Source organism: Trachypithecus francoisi, unplaced genomic scaffold, assembly GCF_009764315.1.
Source record: "Trachypithecus francoisi isolate TF-2019V2 unplaced genomic scaffold, Tfra_2.0 Lachesis_group20, whole genome shotgun sequence".
Taxonomy (NCBI): Eukaryota; Metazoa; Chordata; class Mammalia; order Primates; family Cercopithecidae; genus Trachypithecus; species Trachypithecus francoisi.
Window position 1 is genome coordinate 8,827,743 of NW_022681466.1, and position 15,047 is coordinate 8,842,789.

General features: G+C 57.9%; 1 protein-coding gene across 6 annotated transcripts in view; it reads left to right on the forward strand.

Annotated features, from left to right (window-relative positions):
- Positions 1-15,047, forward strand: part of SEPTIN9 (septin 9) — a 215,970-nt gene that overhangs the window by 129,679 nt on the left and 71,244 nt on the right. Inside the window, exon 1 of one of the 6 annotated variants that reach the window (XM_033182329.1) lies at positions 3,553-3,626. The exons of the other annotated variants lie outside the window; for them this stretch is intronic. The gene's annotated coding sequence lies outside the window, so the exon portion shown is untranslated. Of the gene's footprint in view, positions 1-3,552; positions 3,627-15,047 lie in introns of those variants that run through there. 6 annotated transcript variants of the gene reach the window in all.

The window sequence follows — 15,047 nt, forward strand, 5'->3', positions numbered from 1 at the left end:
ACCTGAGAGGTGGGGCCAGGAACAGGAAGGAGCTGGTGAGAACAGCACCTGGACGGGGCCAGATCAGAGCAGCACTGTGGCCCTTTCCAACCCATGGTTTTGCTGCTGGATGCTTGGCAAATCGGTGCTGATTTGCCCCGGCCCTCTGAACAGAGTGTGATGATTAACAGGGCCAGGGAGCTCTCGGGCCCCTCCCTGAAGCAGCAGTGAAGCCAGGGATGTGCTGACAGCAGGCAGGGAGAGGGACATCTGGGTCTGTGCCTGGAGCCAGCTGCCCCACGGAGGAACTGGGTGAGGATGCAGTGGGAGGAAGACCTTCCCAGTCCTGCATCCTCCGAAGCATAACTGAGTGCTTGTGTGGCTTGGGGGTCACTCTGGTCTGAGGACGGTCTTGCTCTGCTTAGCCAGGCTTTGAAGAGCCACTGGGATACGGACAGCAGCCCTGCTGGGTGGCAGGTTGTCCACTCTTGCCTGCTTCACATTGGAACTGGATGCAGAGCACCTGGATGGCTGGTCCCAGAGTGTCTCTGACACTCCCGGTCACCTCATCCCTTAGACCAGGTTAAGATGGGGGACCCCAACCTGAGCCTCACATGGGCTCCATTCCATGTGCTCCCATAAGCCACTGGGCCCACCTCCTGGCTCCAGGGCTGCCTGGCCATTTGGCGTCTTGATTTCCTCATCGGTACAATGAAAATAATAGTCCCAGCCTTCTCGAGGAGTTACAAGATGCTTTTCACGTGAAGAGCTGGGATTTGGTGCCATACTACCTGGATTTGAATGTTGGCCCTACCCTTCCTAACCTGTGGCTTTGGGCCAGTCTCACTTCCCTGTGCCTCGGTTTCCCCATTTAGAGAGCCATCTCATTGAGTTGTTGGGAGGATGAACATAAGGAAGTGTACTGATGTGCCCAGAGCACTGTGATTTTACTTATTGTTACCAAACCAGGCACACAGTAAGTGCCTAATACATGCTCAGTGTCATTTCACGGACTTCTGTGTGCCTTGTGTGTCTCCAGCAGCCTAGCTCTCAAGGTGGGGAAGCTCTTGATGAGTTGCAGGAGGTAATTAGAAAGAGGAGGCGGCAGGTGCGAGGGTTTGGGTGACACCTGTGGACAGAGAGAGGCCAATGGACCCTGGCAGGGGAGAGGGGGTCCTTGCACATAGAAAACATTTCCTGCATCCAAGATCCTTGTGACTCTGGAACAAAGGTGGCAGAGATCTGCAAATTCCAAATCATAAACCCAGAAAGCATAGAACGTTCGTAGGGAGGACCAGAAGCATCACGTATCTTAGTGTGGATAGAATTTTCCACATAGCCAAACAAAAGCACGTTTCTAACTGAAGCTGTCGGAGAGTTCCTGAGCACTTTATACCAGACAAGGGCCGGTAAGTGGAAGTTCAATACGCAGGAGCCATTCCTTTGGTTCACAAATGTTTGCTGTCTTTTCTGTCTATATCTGCATTCAAGTGAGGGCACTCATAGGTCCACCGTCCAGCCCCATGCTTTGTTTGCTACCAAAAAAAATCTTAAGAGCTCCACAGCTGCAAATCCTTCTGCCAGGGTCAGAGGGGGAGGTTCTAGGAACCCAGCCTTGCTTGGGGCTGAGGCCCCTCAGCACCTGCTGCACAGGCATTGGTCATTAAAACTAAAGTGGTCATGTACCATATCCATGGGCCCTCGGGGTCTGGTGGCACCTGGTCACACAGTCCAGTGGCTGCCTCTCGCCTGCCGGGCACTGGGAGTGGGGGCTCCTCATTCCTGTTCCCTGGCGGTGGGGGGAGTGACTTGAGCTCTCACACATCAGAACCCACCGATTCACACGTTGGGCACCTTAGAGCCCCCTGACAGCCTCTCAGCCTGAGGGACCATCAAACTGAGTTCCTGGAGAGGGTGGCCCTTGGGGCCTGGACACAGGTGTGGACAGGATAGCCCTGCCTCATCTTGGAGTACCGCTTGGGTTCAGCCTCTTGTGGGTGTGAAGCTCAGGCTGAGCCAGTTCCTGCCCCTCGGACGGCCGGAAGGGCAGCCCAGCCCCACAGCCTCCTTGTCAGGCTCTGAGAGCCACCCGGCCTCCGGCTCTGCCTTTTTTTTTTTTTTTAAAGATGGAGTCTCACTCTGTTGCCCAGGCTGGAGTGCAGTGGTACCATCTCGGCTCACTGCAATCTCCGCCTCCTGGGTTCAAGCAATTCTCCTGCCTTAGCCTTCCGAGTAGCTGGGACTACAGGCACGTGCCACCATGGCCGGCTAGTTTTTGTATTTTTAGCAGGGATCGGTTTTCACCATGTTGGCCAGGCTGGTCTTGAACTCATGACCTCAAGTGATCTGCCCGCCTCTACCTCCCAAAGTGCTGGGATTACAGGTGTGAGCCACTGTGCCCAGCCTCCAGCTCTGCTTTGATTTTCCGTCAAGGCTGTGAGGATGTCCACGCCTCCTCCTGTCCTCATGGCCCATTGATGTCTCCAGATGGTCCGCAAAGCCACCTTCCCCTTGGGGGCTCCCCAGCTGGTGAGGGGGCTCTTTGGGGATCACTGTCCAGGCAGTCGTGGAGGCCCGTGGGCCCTGCTTCCTGGCTGAACCGAGATCCGGTGCATGGGGTGCGTCTGGTCTGAGCCGAGGCCCCTGGAAGCCACAGCCGGGAGGCAGTGAGGGACGGCTGTCATGTCCCCTCTCCTCTGTCTCCCAGAATACCTGTGGGGCAGATTGCCCTACCTGAGCCTACCAGTTGCCCATATTCTGGCCTCCCAAAGCCCAGCCCAAAGCCTTAGGCACCCTACAACCCGCTTCCTCTAGCCTGCCCTGTCTCTTCTCTGCTGATGTTCCTGAAACTTTCTTGCCTCTCCTTACCTCTTGGCCAGAGAGAGACTGGAGACCCTGTGGGAACCCCCGAGGGGAGGGAGAAGGCTGCTGTTTGAACAGAGGTGGTCTTTCCCTCTGTCCCTCCCCAGGCGGGTCACACTTGCAGGCCCAGCCTCCTGCTGTGGCAGCGCTTGGGATGTTGGCTGCCTCCTGGGCAAGAGATGGGAGCTGAGGGAGGCACTTTCAGGACCGGAGTGGGAAACCAGCTGGAGGAGGAGTAACAGGCTTGTGGTCAGCAGCAGCTGCTGCGGGGACCCTGGAGCTATACCTGTGCCCCAGCTGACCCCTTCCGCTTCCCTAGGGCGGGCTGGGGATGGTGGTCTGTTGCCCAGCCCAGGAGGAAGAGGGGCTGTGGTCAGCAGCAGCCACATTGAGGACCCCAGCGCTGTACCTGCGATCAAGCTGACCCCTCCCGCTTCCCCAGGGCTGGCTGGGGATGGTGATCTGTTGCCCAACCCAGGAGGAAGAGGGGCTGTGGCTTCCACTCTAGAGGTCTTTCTCCTGGTCCCTCCCCCGGTGCTGGTCTAACTGCAGGCCTGCCTTAGGCCGTGGCTCCCTGCTGGCACCTGCTGACTAATGCTTAGCTGATGCTGATAGGAGAGGGCTGGGATGGGGAAACAGCAGGTCCTGGTCACAGCGGGCTCGGGTTACACAGATGGTTGAGGCACCTCCCGGCCAGCCCCAGGAAGCAAGGCCTCACACAGCCTCCGGCTCGCCCACTGCCTGTGTGCATTTCCAGGGGCCCCATCCCCCAAGGCCCCCACCAGGTAACTTCATTGGGCTGGGTGTCGCTGCAAAACCACCCATTGGGTAAGGTGGTTTTTTTGGTGGGGGGTATGGCTGGTGAGAATGCAGTGGAGGAGAAGCCAGTTCTGTGGTTGGGGGGAGTGTGGACTCTCCGTTCCCTGTCTGCCCCCTGAACTGGAGCTCATGGTCCCTCCCCCAGGCGCCTGGGCTGTGGAGGAGGTCACAGCCCAGCCTTATTCCTGTGGCAGCCTAGGGGAGCCCTGGCCAGTCCTGTGTCTCCTGGGAGGGTGGCAGGCTGGTCAGGCTGCAGGGCAGGCCTGGAATGCAGACCCCCACTTGGCCATGCCGTTGCCTGGCCGCTCTGTCTGGGGACATTCTGTTCAGGAAGAGAGAAGCGGGCCAGACAACCCGGCTCAGCAATTGGAAGCTCAGCTCCCCATGTTCAGTCCAGCAGGAAGTTTGCCTCCTTGCAACACTTGCGTGCTTCTGCATGCATCTTCTTGGCTGGTGGTTCTGCGAGGCTCCCACTCTGCTGCGTGATGTCCTCTGGCTACCCTGGCTTTGGTGCCTGGCCTCTATGAAACAGAGACACCTGGACAGTCCCCCACTTGTGCTTGCAAGCCTGTGGGACATGTGGCTTCAGTGATGGCTGATTCTGTTTCACTCAGCGGCCCTGGGAATCCTCAGCCCAACTGTCCAGAGGAGTCTGTCTCAGTGGGGAGAGTCCGAGCTGTCCTCCTGGTGGACAGTCCTTTAGATCACTGGGATACTTCCCTGCCGGCCGTTCCTCCTGCTGTCCCTGCTGCTCTGTCCCCCAGCCGTCTCCCACCCTCTCCCCTGCAGCAGCCAGCTGGCACGGGGACCTCACCTTCCCTCTGGGATTGCGAATGAGACGACTTCCCCGTCCTTCCGGGTCCAGATCTTAGTGACAACAGTGAGTGAAACCCTTGTCTCAGGTGGGAGGAGAAGGCTCAATGTCTGGTCACAATGACGGTCCTAACCACATCACTCTCAGACAAACGCTGGCTTTCACTTACCCCCTGCCCTGCCCAACAGTTACTTTCATTATCCCATTTTCCAGATTAGGAAATCAAGGCGCAGAGAGGCCCCACAGTTAAGTGTCTGGATTTGAACCCTGGGGCAGCCTGGCTGCTGAGCTGTCCTGGATGCGGGGTACTGTGCAGTGGTGGGGTGGGGTGGAGCTCTACCGTCGCTGACCCTCGGGCTACCTGGAGTGATAGCACAGCCCCTTGTCTGGGCCCCTGCCTGAGGCTTTGGCTGGATGCCAGGAGCCCGAGCCCCTCCGGCTCTTTCCTGTGTAAGGCGCCATGGGGTGAAATGAAAGAAAACCCCAGTTAGAAGGTGTCTCCCTCTTCCTTCAGTCCCTCAGCTGCCCTGGATTTTGAAATAAGACACATCCCGTCTGTGGGGTGAGCAGGAACAGATTGTAACCTCATTTCTCTCCCCCTAGTCACAGCTGCCAGGAGCTCATCTTTCTCTGTCTTGCTCCTCCCCCTGCTGCCTCTCCCCACAAGACCTGGGCTGGATGCTGCTGGGAAAGCCAACAGGAAGTCTTTTGGCTGCGGTGGAGGTGGGGCCTGTGCTTCCCTGGGCACGGAGGTGAGGGAGGGCTCCAGGCTGGCTCCAGCAAGAGCGGGGAGGCCCACATCTCTGCCTACGGATTTTGCTTCCTGTCCTGGGAGAAGGTATCCACATGTCCCAGAATACACCCTCTGTGTGTACAGGGATGGCTTTTGGGCGATTCACCTGAGGTTTAATGATCTTTCTCTTTGGAACTGGAGTGGCTTCTCCACGGTGGATCGGGCTGAGCTCGGTGCCTCAGCCGGCATCTTTCCCCAGGCGCTTCCTCTCACTGCACTGGGGTGCAGGTTGTTAGTGGATGGGTCTTCACCCTCGGGGATTGGCAGCTGCCAGCTTATTGCACAGTTGAGACGCCCTGGCCGAAGGTTCCACTAAGCTCCATGGAGTGTAGGGTTTTTTTTGAGACGGTCTCTCTTCTGTCGCCCAGGCTGGAGTTCAGTGGCCCAATCTCCCACTCACTGTGATCTTGACCTCCTGGGCTTAGTGATCCTCCCACCTCAGCCTACCAAGTAGCTGGGACTACAGGCGTGTGCCACCATGCCTGGCTAATTTTTTAATTTTAATTTTTTTTGTAGAAATGGGGTCTCACTATATTTCCCAGGCTGACCTCTAACTCCTGGGCTTAAATGATCCTCCTGCCTTGGCCTGCCAAAGTGCTAGGATTCCAGGCATGAGCCACTGTGCTCAGCTGGGATTTTCCTTTAACCCTTCCTGGCCCTTCCCAGGTGCAGGACCCGGGCCTCAGGCTTATGTGTTCTTGAACAGCTCTGGGCTCTGTCCTGTGCCTCCTGGGCAAGTGGTCAGGCCTCACATCAGCAGGAGCCTCAGGTGAAGAGGCAGGCAGAACGGAATGCTTGTCATCACCCAGCCTCAGGGCCAGGTGGGGTGGCCAGGACAGTAGCAGTGGCTGGCGTGGCTTCCTGGGAGATCAGCCCATTGGTGTGGCTGAGGAATGGGGAAGGGAGCTTCTCCCCTTGTCTCCTCTTATTTCTGGTCTCTGGGCCTCCAGGGCCAGGTCTCCAGAGTTCTAGGTGGAGGATGGAAGTGGGGGAAGCTGGGGTGAGAGCGGGTGGGGTGGGGGGTCAGGGGGATCCTGGCAAACTGTCCTCTGCAGGTCCTGCTTTTCCCAGGGAGTGCTCAGGGCTGGTCCCAGGGAGCCGGACTAATGGTCACCTCGGATGGTGCAGAGGCCCATCCCCAGGAAACGGGGCCCACAGAAGCTTTTGGTTCTAGTTCTGTTCTGCCCTCTGGTTCTGTTCTGCTTCCAAAGTAGGGCTCAGGATAGCTCTGAATTTCCTGCCGAAATGCAGCTTCCTGGGCCCTAACCCAGCCCTCCCGAACCAGGGCCTCTGGGGTGGGTCCTCTGCTTGTCTAGCAGCCTCCAGGGGACACTTCTGCCTGCCAGAGAAAGTCTAATAAGCACTGCTGTAAACCCCCTGGTCCCCACAGCCTTCTGGCTCTTCTCCTTTTTCCTGCTAGGATCTGCATCAGGATTAAATGCCAACGTCAGGGGTAAGGTTAGACTTGTGAACCCTGAGACAATACCTGCATCTTTTTTTTTTGAGACCGTCTCGCTCTGTCATCCAGGCTGGAGGGCAGTGGTGCGCATCTCCGCTCACGGCAACCTCCACCTCCACGGTTCAAGCAATTCTCCTGTCTCAGCCTCCCAAGTAGCTGGGACTACAGGCTTGCACCATCACACCTGGCTAATGTTTGTATTTTTAGTAGAGATGGGGTTTCGCCATGTTGGCCAGGCTGGTCTCGAACTCCTGGCCTCAAGCAATCCCCTCCCAAAGTGCTGGGACTACAGGCATGAGTCACCGCGCCCAGCCTGATACCTATATCTTGACCAAGCTGTTGTGGAAACATTGAGTTCCCCTTGATAGTTCTGTCCACAGAGTGAATGTTTAGGAACCGGCCAGAAATCTCCCACCCCCCCCCAGATCGCGGCCTGGAGGCAGGGTTTCTGACCCTGTGATGGGATTTGTCTCTCTTGCCCAAGAGACTTTGGAGATGTGGCCCCTAAATGTGGGGGCCCCTGTTGGGGTGGGAACGGGAGCTGGCCCTGGCCTTTGTCCAGTGACCCCGTCTCAGTGCCTCGATCCTAGCACCCTCGATCTCAGCGCCTCCCCTTCCCTGGCTCCGCGCAGAGATCACGTGGCTTACGCTGAGTAATCCTCCACCGCCCGCCTTGTGTTCCTGCTTCAGGGAAGCCTTTCCAGGGAGCCAGCTGACACATTTGGCCTCCATTATTTGTTTTTGAACAGGAATGAAAGGAGAGAGTGAGTAAGAAAGTGGCAGGAGGTGGGGGTTGCAGAGTAGGGAAAGGTCAGAGAAAGGGGAGGAAAGATCTGGAAAGTCCAGACATGTGCTCTGGAAGCAGGTGCCAGCTATGAGCTCATCTGGAGGGTGGCCACCCGCCCTGAGCCCTGCCTGGGCCCAGTAGGGAACGCTCTGCCAGGGCATGGTCACTGGGAGCCTGTCCTTGGCTCGCTTTCTGCTGCTTTGAGCGCTGAGCAGAGTTGTTTCCATTTTAGGGACAACGCAGGGAGGCTGTCGTTCCACCCCTCGCCTTATTAATATTTCATGAATCATAAGTGACCACTTACTGCATCCTGACGTACTCCAGGCGCTGGGCTCGAAGCTTTATGTGCTTCATGGGACGTATCCGCACCATTGCCACAGAAAACGGTCCTGTTACTACCGCAGAGAAGAAGGCACCGGGGCACAGAGAGGTTGAAGAACCGGCCCCAGGCCACACAGCTAGAAGCAACTGACCCTGGCTTTGAACACAGGGCTGCTTGACTCCAAAGCCCGAGCTGGTTTGCAGTTAAGCTCATGGTTTCTATGCCACTGTTTGAGCCTCTGGGCGAACCCCTTGGCTCAGTTGGGGGGCCCATGACCCACCGGCTGTTCCATTATGTGTTGTGGACACCTCCACGGCCCACCTGGGTGGGAGGGAAGGGGCTTCAGGAGGTGGGAGGGGTGCAGGGAACAGAGTCCAGTCTGCTTGGGCCCAATACCTTGACCTTCAAGGTACCCTTTGAGGGTGACATGAGGCTAAGCTGTCGTTCCCTCCAGGACTCTGCTCCTGTGAGGGCCTCAGGGTCCATTGCTTTTTTCTGGGGGCCTTGCTGGTCAGGATCACAGAGAAGCTCTTTGCTGTTGATCTTTCTGCCTTTGTATCTTTTGGCAAGCCATTTTATGGCTCAGTTGCTTTGTCTGTAAAATGGGTTGAATAACATTGTCCTGCCTCAGAGAGTTTTTGGGAGGATCAAATGAGACCTGTGGCACAGAAGCCCTTTGTTAAGCCATGCCAACTAGCAGTTGGCGGACCCCCAAGTGAATGGGCATTTGGGTGCTGAGTGTGTGAACTCAGTACTCAGGAGGAGGGGCTGGGGATGCCTAGAACTCCTGGGAGGCTTGGACCCCTGCTCTACTCAGAATCCGAGCTGCTCCTTGGCCAGTTTAATTCCCGTCAGTAGGGTGAGGGTAACCAGGACTTACGCATAGTTGGGCGAAGTTGAGTGACCACATGTGGAAGTCTAGCATCCCTCGTGCAAAGTGGGCAGGCGGCCAAAGTGAGCTCTGCTCCAGTCCCCCCACCCCCGGGGCTGTTCCTGGCGCCCTGCCCTCCCCCAGAGCCCCACTGACCTGCACCATGTGACCTGGGCCTGGGAAGATGGGCCCAGCTGTGGGAGGTCGTGCGGGCTGGGGACTGAGAGTGCCGGAGGAGGGCCTCCCAGGAAAACCCAGCTGCACAGGAAGCCGGGCCAGCAGCCTCCGGAAGCCTCTGGGCTTTGCAAGCTGGACTCCCCGGATCTGTGACTGTGGGGCCTTCTCCTGCCTGCAGCTGAGAGCCCCTGACCCGTACCTGAGGGCTTCAGAGGTCTGGGAAGGGGATGTGACCGTGTCCTCAGGGTGCAGCCCACCCGAGTGCCACTCTGGCTGCAGCCCCCACTCTTCCCGGCCCCCTCTCTGGCCATGGGGATGCTGCCTGGGAGGTTCCCTTACATGGAAGGAGCTGCAGCTGAGCTGGCGGGCCCCACACACCCCCGAGGCCACCTGACTTCCAACCTCCAAGTGGGGCTGCATCCAATACTCAGGACCTGGAGCCTCAGCCAGAGAAGGACCCCCCACTGCCTCTTTCTGTGTCTTGGGAAAGGGTCTTTGTGCTCCTCCGCCAGGGATCCGGCACACACATGTTGGGAGACTAAGAGGAAGCTGCCCGCCTGCTCATCTCCCCCAACCCCCACCCTCCCAGCCAGTAGAATTTTACCTGTGTGCCTAGAATGCATGGAGCCAGAAGTCACGAGGTTGGCCTGGCTGTGTCCGACCCTGGCTGTGCGGTCTCGGACAGTCCCAGCCCTCCTGGAGCTCAGGGTCCTGATCTATAGAGGAGAGGCTGCTGTGCAGCCCCGCAGGGCCCTGTGCAGAGGGGAGTGTGCACGACTGTGAGTTCAGGCTCTGCCCTCAGACAGGCGGATAGGATCGGAACAGTGGGTCAGGATGACCAGAGGGTCCCAGCCTCAGGAGGAGGCCTCTGCACCTCCCAGCACCTCCACACCAGGGAATGCAGCCAGGAACCCAGGCCTCCCATCTCAGGAAGCAGCACCCCACCCCCCACCTCTGGTTGCCTGGGCCTGAGAAGTTGAGGATTCCTCCCAAATCTGAGTGCCCTCTGACCCCTGCTTGGGTAGTTGTCCCTCCTGAACTGACCACCTGTCCTACACTGTCGCCTGTGGTTCGCCCCACAGGGTGGCCAGCGAGTCCCCTGCACAGCACACCTCCCCCAGGAGCGCTGCCTGTGAGGGTGGTGTAAAGGGTGCCCCCCAACCCCCTGGAGGTGTGCAATGGTGGGACAGCGTGAGCCCAGGAGCCCCGGGAAGCTCCTGCATGGAGAATGTGTTCAGCCTAAGCCTTCCCTGGGTGTCTGCTGTGCTTGGGGTGCTGATTCATCCTGGGGCAGCCTGTGAGATCCCACGTCACCCGGCCACTCCCCACCGGCCTCCTGGCCTGGCTGCTCCTGGGACATGAGGGCTCATCCTCACAGAAGAATGTTGGCTTGTTCCCTCGCGGGAAGTCCCTCCCCAGACCTCCTGGCCGCCTCATTCAGGTCTTGCTGCAGCGCTGCCATCTTGGAGAGGCGTCCCTGTCACCCGCAGTTAAAGCAGCCCTCCCATGCCTGTGAGTGGTTTTCTGTGGGGCAGGGATGAGTATTGGAGAGTCTTGCTGTTTATTTGTTCATATGCCCTCTGGGAGGGCACGGGACACTGACTTGTGTTGCGGGTGCCTTGCATGTTACGGGTGCTCAGTGAATGCTTGTTAAGCACTAGGGGAGCACAGAGGAGGGAAGCCTCTGTCGAACTGGAGCAGTCAGGGAAGACTTCCTGGAAGAAGTGGTATCTGGTAGCTTAGAATGTGGAGGTTTGTCTATATGCAGACATTAGGCTAGAGGGCAAAGGGGCATTGTCATAACTTAGCAGACAAGCAACTAAGGCATTGCTATGACATGGACTACTCATGGTTGGAGCTAAGAAGGAGTCAGAGAGAGAGGTCCCTGTGCTCTGGAGTGAGTCGTTGGGGGAGGCTGAGCTCCCAGAATGTGGGGCTGCCCGTGCAAAGGCTGGAGGTGGGAGACACACCTGTGAGTGCAGGTGAGCGTGGGGTGAGCCACTGGGGCTGGATCAGAAGATGGGAATCCCTAAACCCTCCAACCAGCCTTGGTGCCCTGGGAATGACAGGAGACGGGGTTTCTAGGGGACTAATCCAGCACAAGCGGATGAGATAGGATGCAGGGCAAAGGACAGAGCTCTCTGAGGTTTGGGAAGCTGAGTTAGGGTAGAGCCATGACAGGGTGAGTTCCAGAAGCAATCCAAGAAAAAATAGCTAGATTGGTTTCTCCCTTCACTGTGGGAGATGTCCCACTTCACTTCCCCCGTCCTCCGGGCTCTGGCTATGGGCTGGGCACAGTGAATGGGTTCCATCTGCAGGGGTAGTCACACCCTCTGGTCACAGCTGCCTCATGCACTGTGTTGAGATGGGATCCGAGGCCAGGAAGAACAGCTTCTTCTGTAGGTTGGCATTGTCAGCCTTCGGGGAGGGAAGGACGGTGGGGTGCCGGGAGCGTCTCCTGTTTGCCATTCACACTCTGTGCCTGCCTGCGGGGCCTTGAGCCCTGTCTGTTCTGCCTCAGTCCTGGTCAGGAACTCGTTGGTACCCATAGGGGCAGTCAGGCTGGAACAGGAGGAGACTAGGCTGGCAGGGGAACCGAGAGGGGGCCCTGGACAGCACCCAGGGCTGAGTCATCCTGGGCCTGCCAGACTTGCTATTTGGAGCTGTTTTCGCCTGCTCATGTGCAAGGTCCTGATCCACTCAGGTCTGTTTAACCGGTGCCCTTCCCCAGGCCCAGTTTGCCTTGTTTTCGTTCGATTCATTTATTGTCACTGCTGCCATCCTTACACCGCGTAACTAGCCTTTCCAGCAGGCCAGCCACCAAGCTCAGGGCCCTCCGCGCATCTCCTGTAACCCTCACAGCAACCTGGGAGGCACAGAGAGGCTGACTCGCTGGCCCATAGTCACAGGGCAAGTATGGGGCATTGCCAGGATTTAGCTGGATCTCTGACTCCAGGGCCTTGGGTGGGACACTGGCAAGGAAGCGAGGTACGAGGACTGGCCCTGCCTTGGACAGAGCTCGGGGAGGGTGGCCTGGCAGGCCCAGCTGACACAGTGACCCTGGTGCAGATTCAGCCATTGGCAAAGTGTTCAAGTACACACACCTCAACTGGGGACACAGGCGAAGCGGTCGGGGGTGCGTTGTGAGTGATGGGTGGGCACTGTACCTACTGGCAAACCAGCTGACCTTGGTGCCTTCTGGAGCCTTTCAACTTCCTTATCCGGAAAAAGAGGAACTAACAGTTCCACCCCCAAAGTGGGTGGGGGTACCACATTCGAAATGGAAGCAAAGCTGGTCCATGTCACAGGCTTGGCAGATGTTAGCTGTGCATGCCAAGTTAGTGAGCATTTGAAGTAGGCTGTGCAGCTGCATCCTCATCTTGCAGGTGTAGTCCAGAGAGGTTCGGGCACTAACCCTGGGTCACACAGCAACAGCTCAGGCTACAGAGAGCAGTGCTGGGTGGGAGGGTGCTGGCAGCTTCAGGCACAGGCTGGGAGGGCTGTGGGGTTAGCAGAGGGAGGGCGCACTTCCCAGCTGGTAGGGTTCACTTGTGCCTCATACTCGTGTGGGCTCAAAGCAGCTGGAAGGAGGGAGGTTAGAGCCAGCCTGGGTTCAGAAGCTGATAAGCAGGTTATTTACTCTGAATTTGCCTCATCGTATGTAAATTGGGGACAAATTTGGGGATTTAATAGTATAATATAAGAAGCAGACATATCACAGCCCTGGGTATACAGTCAGTGTGTAATAAGTGGTAAGTCCCCGGCAGCCGGTGGGAATGGGAACGTCTCGGCAGCCCTCCGCCCCCTGCTCCTGGTTGCGGATGTACCTGTTCTTGGCTGTTTGTGCCCCAGCTCCATGTCCTCCAGTGTGTATGAGGCTGAGCTCCTGGGGTGGGGGCTGGGGGCTGTGTCTGCAGCTCCTGAGGCCAAGACCAAGGCCAAGGCCGAGGCCGAGGCTGAGGCCGCCTTAGTGAGGAGGAAGTTGCAGGTGGAGAAGCTCGCTGACCGTGACCTTGATCTGACCATGGTTTTGGTGGTGCCGATGCCGTCAGCACCCAGGCCTCCTGCCCTTGCCACGACTGGCTCCTGCAGCCCACCTGGCTGAGAGGTGCGCTGGCTCCCGCAGGCTGCTAAATAGGGACATCACTGGCTGCTGGGGCTACAGCATGCTTGCCGATTGCGTTTGGGGAGGGACTGAGGACTGATTGTGTTGTGGGGATATTAGCAGAGAATCAGAGGGGGTATCCAAAAGGCCAAGGGTTCGGCAGGGAGAGGAGGCGGGAGGCTGCTTCTCTATTTTCTGGACTTTGATCAAAAGGGAACGGGACACATTTGGGGACAGTCTCCTTCCTGGAGGAGGAAGGGCTTAGGGTGCTGGTGTGGAGTTTGCAGGGATGGGGATAATGAGCTGGAGGGTGCTGGACAGGAGCTGGCCAGTGGTGGGCTGGCGAGGGAGGCCCTGCTGACTGGGCCTGGTTTTCAAGTGAGCATCCTGAGCTGCGGGGACCAAAGGGGTCTTAGAGACCTCGGAGCTGAGACTCGGGACCACAGAGGGGTGGGCTGTGCCCAGGGCAACACAGCAGATGGGGCAGATGTGGGGGCACCAGGCTTCTGGCCCTCACACTGGGCTCCAGGGTCTGTCGTTTGCCTCTGGAGTGGCTGACGGTCTTGGTAGTGCCGGCTGCTGCTGGAGCGAGGACCATTCGCCAGTCAGGCCAGGTTCCCCACATCCTGCAGAAGTGGAGAGGGATGCTCAGAAGTGAAGATGCCTGCCCAGGGCTGTCCTAGCATGGTACGAATACCTGAGCTCAGGCCAAGGGCCCAGGGGTCTTGCAGGCTTGAGGAAACTCACCTCTTGGGTGTGCCTTCTGGACCCAGGCCTGGAGCCATTCAGGTCTGACTCCGGAGGGTGGGACAGATGGGAAAAGGTGGTTCACCAGGTTGAACCCTGGCTTTTTGTGAGGGTGGAGTAAGGTATCCTTTAGAAGAACTCTTGTACTGTGAATGCGCCCTGCAGGGTCCGTCCCAAGTGGTCCGTACCAGCCCTGAGTGGCGATGATCACAAGGACAGTGGGCGAACCCTATCTCTGTGCCCCTCTTTCTCCTGCTGCAGAACTGTGTCCTCCCAGCTCATGGCTGTCAGATCCTTTAGATGCTTCTGGGTTCCATGGGTGCCTTACGTTGTCTTCCCTGTAGGACAGCAGACCCTGGGGGCTGGCTTTGATGGTATTCACCATGGGGTACCCCATGCAAGCAGAGTGCTTTCATGCCCAGCCTCCCAGCCTATGGAGTAGGCCTGTGTCTGGCCAGCCTCATTTTGTGGCCAGAGGAGGAAGACAGTGGTTCTGGAGACTGGAGCTGGCCTGGGGCGGCCCTGCCAGGCCCCTGTTCTCCCAGCTCATCTCCTTGCCTTGGGGGTGCTGGTCACCCTCCCCCCCCACCCCCCGCGCCAGCTCCACCCCCAGCTTTCTCTTCCTGAGCCGTGACCCGTCAGTAGGGGGCAGTGGAGGCCTTGAAAGTCCTTGGAGAGGACTTTGAAGCAGTTTTTACAAATTTGTCCCTGGAAAGTCTCTCCTGTCACACCCCCAGCGGCTCCCTCCCTCCTAATATTTTTCCTGGGGTTGTCATGCAGCGGGGAGTGGAGGAACCCACTAGGTCGCGGATAGAGCAGAGCTGTGTTGATACAAACCCTGGCTGAACCCACATGCTCCCTACAGCCAGCAGCTGATCCCTGGAACCAGGGAAGTGACCTCAAAGCAAGGGCCCATGGAACAGCCATCACGCATTCCCGATCTTGGTTTCTGGACCCAGCTCTGGAAAAGGAGCCAGATCCCAGCCACTTGGAGCTGCCCAGGGAAGACCCCAGCCCGGAGCTGGTTGACAGCTCACTGGAACCTTTCATCTGCTTGGCCAGGCGATGCCAAGGGGCAGAGGTTAGAAATGCTAAGAAGCAGGCCGAGTGTGGTGGCTCACGCCTGTAATCCCAACACTTCGGGAGGCGGGGGCAGGTGGATCCCTTAAGGTCAGGAGTTCAAGACCAGGCTGGTCAACATGGTGAAGCCCCACCTCTACTAAAAATACAAAAATTAGCCGGGTGTGGTGGTGCACATTTGTAATCCCAGCTACTTGGGAGGCTGAGGCAGAAGAATCTCTTGAACCCGGGA